The following is a 9,215-nucleotide window of genomic DNA, read 5'->3' as shown; positions in this document are numbered from 1 at the left end:
CTGCGACCCGCTCGGCCCAATCGGCGCACTCGGCGTCCCGCGGGAGGGAGGGGCGGGACGGGATACGCCGGCCAATGGCATGCGGCGGACGCTCAGTTCCATTCATAAAGCCAGTGAGATTAGGCGGGCAATTCAAATGGTACTGAGACGCCATCCGGGGGGTGGGGGTGGGAAAAGATGGAGATGGGAATGGGGAAGAGGGGGGAGAAGGAGAAGATGGGAATGGGGGGGAGAAGGAGAAGATGGGAATGGGGGGAGAAGGAGAAGATGGGAATGGGGGGGAGAAGGAGAAGATGGGAATGGGGGGGAGAAGGAGAAGATGGGAATGGGGGGGAGAAGGAGAAGATGGGAATGGGGGGGAGAAGGAGAAGATGGGAATGGGGGGGAGAAGGAGAAGATGGGAATGGGGGGAGAAGGAGATGGGAATGGGGGGGAGAAGGAGAAGATGGGAATGGGGGGGAGAAGGAGAAGATGGGAATGGGGGGGAGAAGGAGAAGATGGGAATGGGGGGGAGAAGGAGAAGATGGGAATGGGGGGGAGAAGGAGAAGATGGGAATGGGGGGGAGAAGGAGAAGATGGGAATGGGGGGGAGAAGGAGAAGATGGGAATGGGGGGGAGAAGGAGAAGATGGGAATGGGGAAGAGGGGGGAGAAGGAGAAGATGGGAATGGGGGGGAGAAGGAGAAGATGGGAATGGGGAAGAGGGGGAGGAATGGGGAGAATGGGGAAGAGGGGAAGAGGAGGGGGAAGGGAAGAGGGGGGAGGGGGAGAGAGGGGAGGAGGAGAAGGGTAGGAGGGGAGGGGTGTGGAGAGGAAGATTGGGAGTTGAAGAGGGGGAGAGAGAGGAGGAGGGGAAGTGGTGAGGAGGAGGGAAGAGTGGGGAGAGAGGAGGAGGAGGGGGAGAGGAGGAGGGGGAGAGGAGGAGGGGGAGAGGAGGAGGGGGAGAGGAGGAGGGGGAGAGGAGGAGGGGGAGAGGAGGAGGGGGAGAGGAGGAGGGGGAGAGGAGGAGGGGGAGAGGAGGAGGGGGAGAGGAGGAGGGGGAGAGGAGGAGGGGGAGAGGAGGAGGGGGAGAGGAGGAGGGGGAGAGGAGGAGGGGGAGAGGAGGAGGGGGAGAGGAGGAGGGGGAGAGGAGGAGGGGGAGAGGAGGAGGGGAGAGGAGGAGGGGGAGAGGAGGAGGGGGAGAGGAGGAGGGGGAGAGGAGGAGGGGGAGAGGAGGAGGGGGAGAGGAGGAGGGGGAGAGGAGGAGGAGGAGAGGAGGAGGGGGAGGGGAGGAGGGGGAGGGGAGGAGGGGGAGGGGAGGAGGGGGAGAGGAGGAGGGGGTGGGGAGGAGGGGGAGAGGAGGAGGGGGTGGGGAGGAGAGAGGAAGAGGAGGGGGAGAGGAGGAGGAAGGTTGGAGAGGAGGAGGGAGAGAGAGAGAGGGGGAGAGAAGAAGAGGAAGAGGCCCCTAAAATTATTGTTTATACATTTTTTACTGTGCCATGATTCGGCAGATTATATTTTTTTTTAAAAATCCCTGTCGTTAGTTATAAGGACAAAAACATTTTTCGTAAGCCCAGTTTCCATGTATCAATATTCCTACGAGGTTAAAACTCCTACTTTTTTAAATCTTCAAACATGTTCTGGTCGGAGTTGTCATTATTACCCAATGACAACGACGTGGTTTTGTCTGCCTGTGGAAACAGGCAGCAGGCTCTGTTGTTTTTGTTGCTGTTGGTGTTTTTTAAAGTCGCTGCTTTGGTCAAATGTTCTGGTGTTTTTAGCTACAATACTGTGGTCATTAGTAATGTTACAATAATGAAATGCATAAGGAATGTATAAAGACTTTGTTTATATTCTCTTGTACCTTGATGAAAGGTTCAAGCCCGAAACATTGGTTATGTATCTTAATCTTTGCTATATAAGATGCACTGTTCGAGTTTCTCCAGCATTGTATTTTTTAACTTCCATTATGGAGTCTGCAGACTTTTGTGCTTTAAAATAATATTTAAAAAATTTAGAATTCAGCACGTTAACAGTCCCACAAGCCTGTGCTGCACAATTAACCTCCAAATCCTGGTATGCTTTGAAGGATGGGAGGAAACCAGAGACCCCCCCCCCCCCACCGGGAAGACCCACAAAGACATGGGCAAAATGTACAAACTCCTTACAGACAGCATGGGATTCGAACCCCGGTTCCTACCGTGTCGCATGTATTCGTAGGGATACCAATCAATTAATCAATCTCCCAATCGATTCTCAGATTTTCTCTCCTGCCCTCCTATCCATATCCACCGATTGCCGCTTGGCTGTTGGTTTGTGCCCCTTCCCTTGCCCCTGTCCCTCTCTACCCCCCACCTTTTAATTCAGGCACCTACTTCATTTTTGCTCATACCTTGACAAAGGCCTCAGACCCTAGCATGGAGGTTACAGACCTTTGCCTCCTGTGGACAATGAGGGATCTGCTGAGATTTTCCAGCCATTTTGTGTATTTACCATTTTAAATTGTAGTTATTTGGGGAAAAATATTGGATCAGCTGAGGATGGGGGTGTTGAGGAAAGGGTTGTATAAAATCATGGGGGGCCTGGATAAACAAGAAAGAGCCACCAAGTTCATGCCTGTTGTCACATGATTGCAGTGACAGAGCTAAACACAATCTGCTGAGGAACACAGTGCTGACCCAGTGGGAGAAGAATGGTCGGCTTTAGTTGCTTTGCAAGAAGACCTGTAGACATCCGCTTACATCCCCAGAAACGTGAGCTGGTAAAATGGCTCAAGTGAACCCAAGATCAGTCAGGTTATTTGTCCTGTGATGGGAGTGGGTTTTATCTGAGGTGAAGCCAGTCTTTCTCTTATTTTTCCTTCATGTTTCTTGGGTGTGGGGTGGGGAGGGGGGTAAGCTTTCCTTTATTTTGTTCTTCCTTCTCTCTATTCTCTTTTCCTCCCTTTGGTTCAGTCTGGATGTCAAATTTGCATTTCTATAGTAATATTGACATTTTTATTTCTTTATAATAATTGAATCACATGTCAACTCTTATTATTTCATGGTCTTTAGTATCCACATGCGGATTGATATTTGCATTAATATTGTGAAGCTTGATGCTTCTTTGTTTTGACAGCTTGTTGATCGAAAATTCTCAAAATAAAATATTGCAAAGAAAATAAATATATTTATTGTTATAGAAAATGATACTAAGAAACACACACATACTCCGCAGTGTGGGAGGTTAAGGGCTGAGATTTATTGAGGCTGGAAAGGGGTCTTTTTATATAGTTGGAGTTCCCGCCATTTTGTTTGATTGGCTGATGCATGAATAACAATAGCGGGCAGGAACATTCTTGCATGAAAATATCCTTCTTCCCCAGCCTGTTATTGATCTGTTAGCTGGGCAGCTCGGCAAAGCACCATTTTAGTGCTACTGCTCTTGTACTGGTCCAGCTTTCAAATCAATATCATTTTTCCAAATAATCACAATACATTTTCTTGCTACAGCTAATGCTAATCTCAAAAAGGAGCCCAGAGGACCTATAAACCCAGCAGTAATAGATATTCACCAAGTCAGATGGTTACTTAAACAAAAGTTACTTTTAATTATCTTAAAACATGTAAACTGAATCACGCTTTAACTTATCACTATTAACTTAACTAACCTAACTTAGCCTCCTTCAAGTCCAAGCGCACGTATACGTAAGTTCAGAAAAGTTCCTTGGTTCACAGTCCAATCTCACTTCTCATTCCTCTAAGTTCACTGGTTGCAGGCAATTCTTACACTGTGCACAGAATCTAACATTTATGAAGTTCACCAGGCTTTGATGCTTGAAAGGTAAATAGTTACCACTCAGGAAAGTTCTTGTCGATTTTCAGAGAGAGTTTTGTTGTTCCAAGACATCCACAACTGATGTACTCCCATCAGTCACCTCAGTGTCTTGCTGAGGAAACTTGCCCCTTAAGGGTTCTCCAGATGATAACCTCTTTCTTTCAGATCACCACAGAGTTCCTTTCCAGTCCTTTCCTCTTGAATGAATCACAAGGGCTTCGACCAGGTTGTCTCCAAAAGCTTGCCAGCTTGTCCTGTTTCAGTTCCAGCAACTTCTGCTGGGGGCTGTAACACTGTCAGAATCTCGGCTCTCTCTCTCTCTCTCTCTCTCTCTCTCTCTTTTTCACACACACACACACACACACACACACACACACACTGAGATTGAGAGAAAGCCTATTTGACTCTCTCTGCTTGCAAAGCCACATGACCTTCTTACAACAGCAAGTCTTTTGTAGACAATAGGGCACCAGCTGCTCTTTCATTTGGGTAAGCAAGAACCCATCAGTGACCTCTCTCTCTCTCTCTCTCTCCCACTCTTCAAAAGCTCCTGCAAAAGAAGTGTGAGAAGCCACTTATGTCTCCTCTGTTGATTTAAAGACAATAGTCCATTTATTGCACACAGTCAGTCCAATTAACACCTACTTGTGAAGTCTCCATAGGCATTCTTCAACGTTTCTTGTAAAGTCACTGTAGACATGAAGACTCCAGTATTTTAAATTAGATTTGTTTTGAAGTGTTTGTATGTAACCTACTCTAACCTTTCCCAATTTATCTCCCAAAAATATTTCTATATACTCTGTCATGATACATTCTCCCCATGTCTATGGGGGTTTCCTCTGGGTCCTCTGGTTTTCTCCCATTTGGAACGTACTCAGTGTGAAAGAATAAGTCTAATGAATATGATTAACAAATGGATTAGGTGTAGCTTCCTGCAAAAGAGTGAGAATATAATTGCCTTATAAAAATGACCTTCTCTGTGCTATCATGAGATCGCAACTAACCCTACAAAAATATCGATACACCTTGAGTATAGGACATTTCCCGGACATTTGCAGGCACCACAGGGGAACATGTTATTGTAAACACAAGATTGCCAGATGTGTGACACTTGACACGCAGACCCCTGCCCAAAGGTGTATAAAAGTATGATGACCACTCCGATGCTTTGAATGGGGTTCAGTGTGGAGAACAAGTTACTAAACTCTTTCTTTTATCACCCCCTCACTCCAAGGTGAAATAAAGAAACTGTTATACGCTTAATTGGTTCCGCTGTTTGTTTAATTACAGCACAGGCTGACTTTCACATCGGGTGGGAGGGTGTAGGTTAAAACGGGGTATAAATTGGGTGGTATGGGCTCATGGGCTGAAATGACCTGTAATCGTGCTGTATGCCTAAATTTAAGTTTATATTTAAAACATCTATGAAGACAGTGAAGCATGATAGTCTGCCTACGCTGGGATTGTAGTAGAAACCCTCGGAAATGCTGGAGGAAGTGTCCATAGGAGACAAAGTCGATCAGAATGGAAATACAACCCGAAATAGCATAATAACAGTGTTCTCTAAATAGTGAATAGTTTCGTAGATCTTTGGAGAAAGAACAGGAAATAATGGAATTCTGAATACATCCTTTACACGTTTCTTCATGCCAAAATATACCTTATTCATAAAATTTGGAAATATATAATGCAGGACATTCATATCTTGCCATCCACATTGCCAAAGCATTCCTTTTCCTCCCACATTTATGATATGTGGGCATGACATCAACTTTTTTCCTTTCACAAACGGTGAAAAACCTGACCTCACCTCCTCCTTCACCCAAAAGAGGCCTTTTAAGTGAAGCCTCACTTCAGTTGTGTATCCGCGGAGGGGGAGGGGGGTGTGGTGGTGGTGGTCTACTGCATCCGGTGCTCCCATTGTGGCCTTCTCTACCTCGGAGAGACTGGGCACAGACCGGGAGAGCTCTTTGCTGAGCACCCTCGCTCTGTCCCATTGGCCAACCGTTTCAGTTCTGCGTCCCACTCCCATACTCTCATGTCTGTCCCTGGCCTCATGGACTATCCCACCCAGACCACTCGTAAATCGGAGGAGCCGTCCGTGCGCTCTCCAACCAGATGCCATTAACATTGACTTCTGCTAACCTACTCTCCATTCTCCCTCCCTTCCCTTCCCACTTTCCTCCAGCTCTCCACCCCTTCCCCCTCCATTCACAGAGCTACCCCCTTCCCCCTGTTTGCTCCCTGCCTTGTCCCTCCTGCCTTTGAGACTGTGCCCCCCCCTCACCAATTTGTTACCTGCCAACATTTTTCTATACCTTGATGAAGGGCTCAAGCTTGACACATGTATCTTGATTTTTGCTACATAAATCATCAAGGATTCACACCACCCAGCACACACTCTGTTCTCATTGCTGCCATCAGGAGAGAGGTCCAGGTGCCACAAGACTCGCACCACCAGGTTCAGGAACAGCTGCGACTCCTCCACCATCAGACTCCTCAATGTCAAACTCAATCAGGTCTTGGGAGTAATCCGATGCTCTTGATTCAGAAAAGGCCTTTGACAGAGTGGAATGGAGTTTTTTGTTTAACATGTTGAAGAAGTTTAAATTCGGCCCTCTTTTTATTGGCTGCATTGAGAAACCCTCAGCTAGAGTTGTGACAAATGGACAGATATCTACTTCGTTTGTATTGTAACAGAGTATTTAGAGGTGTTTTGGGAAGAATTGTTGGAGCAGAATGCACACAAACATTTTAAAATACAGAATATTTGCAGGACTTTTGCAAAGTGCTTTTTGCAAAAAGAACCACAAAGTTGCAGCATTTAGCTTGCCTGGGAGAGCATGTGATTTTTGCAGGCAGAGACAGAACAGTTTTGCTTTCAGAGAGGGAGGGAGTGAAACAGAGAGAAAGGAGACAGAAATCAGTTCCAGAAGGACAAAGCTGGCAAACTTTGGAAGACTGCCTGGTCAAATGAGAAGGATGTCTGTCTGAAAGGTGACCTGAAAGAAGGAGGATCATCTGGAGAATCCTGAAGGGGGCAAGTCTCGTCAGCAAGACTGATTAAACAGGAATCAGGTGCGGATGTCCTGGAACAAAAAGGAATCTCTCTCTGAAGACCAACAAGAATGCTCCTGAGTGGAAACCATTTGCCTGTTAAGCACCAAAGCCTGGTGACTTCTGTGCACAGAACAAGAATTGCCTGCAATTCTTTTCCAACCCTATATACATATTACACACATCTGTGCTTAGTATTAGAGGGGGGATTAAGTAGGTTAAGTAAGTTGATAGTAATAAGTTAAAGTTTAATTCTGTTTTCTTGTTAAATTATAATTAAATACTACTTTTTGCTTAAATATCCCTTTGTGTTGTGGTGCATATCTATTGCTGCCAGTTTTTGGGGTCCTCTGGACTCTCTAGATCAACTAGGTAAGGCTGCCTTTTGTCACCAGCTCTATTTTCATTGGTCATTGAACCTTTGGCTCAGTTAATTAGACAAGATGGCAATATTAAGGGTATTATGGTGAAAGTGGATGAATATAAAATAAATTTATTTGCAAACAATGCTTTGATATATTTAACACAACCTAGGCAATCTTTGGGGAGTCTGCATGTTAGATTGGAGTGAATTATCAGGATATAAAATTAAAGGAAATTATGACCTTTGGCTGATGTGGATTGTAGGCATATTGCGAAATTTAAGTGGTCTGATACGAATTAAGTATTTAGGTATTACAATAAATAGTAATTATAATCACTTCTATGAATTGATTTATTTACCTTTGTTGTCTAAAATTAAATATGATTTATATCAGTGGAAAGATTTACCAACAACATTAATAGGACGTGTTAATTGTGTGAAAATGAATGTCTTTCCCCGCATTCAATATCTTTTTCAGTCTATACCTGGGAGGATCCCCCCCACCAATTTTTTTTTAAGATTTGAATGCTTCAGTGAGGACATTTTTTTTCTGGAAATGTAAATTGGCAAGGGTGATGTTGCAGAAATTGACTTGGAAATGTGCGTTGGGAGGGCCGCCACTTCCTGGTTTTCAGAATGACTATGACCTGGCGCAGTTGACATTTATTAATAGGATGTTTGAAGTGGGTTGGGCTGATATTGAATGATCTCAGATTGATGAGAAGAGGATGAATCATTTTATTTATAAATGGAATCCTCATCTTTTACAGTTATAATTTACCGTTGAAACATTTAATGGAGTTATCGACTATAGAAAGGTAAAATCAAGGCTAAAACCCTTTTATTTCAAAATAAACTTTTTTTCCTTTTGTGGTGGTACACCAGTGGCCTACTGCAGGGGGCAACATCTGTATCTTCAGGAATGTACCACCGGCCTACTGCAGGGGGCAACCTCTGTACCTGCAGGAGAGTAAGAGGACAGGACAACACCTGGCCAGCTGTCAATAAGTCGGCCTGAAGGGATCAAGCCCCACCCAATCAGGTGTCAATCACCCTCCGGGATTATAAGCCTGCACCGGCCTCCCGAAGCTCACTCAAAGTTACTGCAGCTACAGCCAGCCTGGCTCTGTGGAAGTCTTTGTGGATTAAAGCCTATTGTACAGTCTTTACCTTGTGTGTGTCTGATTCTGGCTAACAAGGTACCACACCTTTCACATTAAATAATCAACTTTTGAAATTGTGGGAACAGGAAGGAATTAGATTGGTAAAGGATTGTTATGAGGCTGGGCGTTTTATTTCATTCCAAAGAAATATTAAATTTCTTCGAGGTACCCCAGCGGTGCCATCTTCCCGTGGCTGCCCCAACAGCGTGGCGATACAAGCGGGGCCGGTTCGCCACGAGAGATGTGCGCTGCAACAAGTTATATTTAAGGAAATATACATTTCTAATTTATATTTTAGTGCCAGAAACATGTTGGCTCCTTCTTGCATTCTACTTGGTCATGTGAAACAGTGAAACCTTTCTGGAATAGAATTAAGGAACTTTTAGAAGCTTTATTTAAATTTAAAATCTCACTTGATCCTATTGTATTTTTATTGGGCTATATTAAGAAATTGAGTTTGGAATTAAAACTAGATAAGTTTCAAATTGCTTTTTTGAAGTTGGCATTAGCTGTGGCGAAAAAATGTTTGGCAATTACTTGGAAAAATGAGGCTGATTTGAATATTCAATGGTGACATTCGGAAAAGAGCTCTTGTACTCCATTGGAAAAAAATAACATATAATTTCTGTAACAATGATTCTTCCTTTGTTAAAATTTGGAGTCCATATATGGGATTGAATTTGTAATAGTTTTTTTCCCACGGTCGTTGGGGTTGCACCAAACCATGGCAATAGCTGAAGGTCGTTATGTACGTTGATCTCTTCTTTTTCTTTCTTTTGGGGTAGTTTAGAGGGGGATTGGGAGGGTTGGCAGGATTAGGGGTGGGGGAAGATGTGG

The sequence above is a fragment of the Narcine bancroftii genome, chromosome 8, assembly GCF_036971445.1.
Source record: "Narcine bancroftii isolate sNarBan1 chromosome 8, sNarBan1.hap1, whole genome shotgun sequence".
NCBI classification, from domain to species: Eukaryota; Metazoa; Chordata; class Chondrichthyes; order Torpediniformes; family Narcinidae; genus Narcine; species Narcine bancroftii.
Note: the sequence above shows the minus strand (reverse complement) of the source record.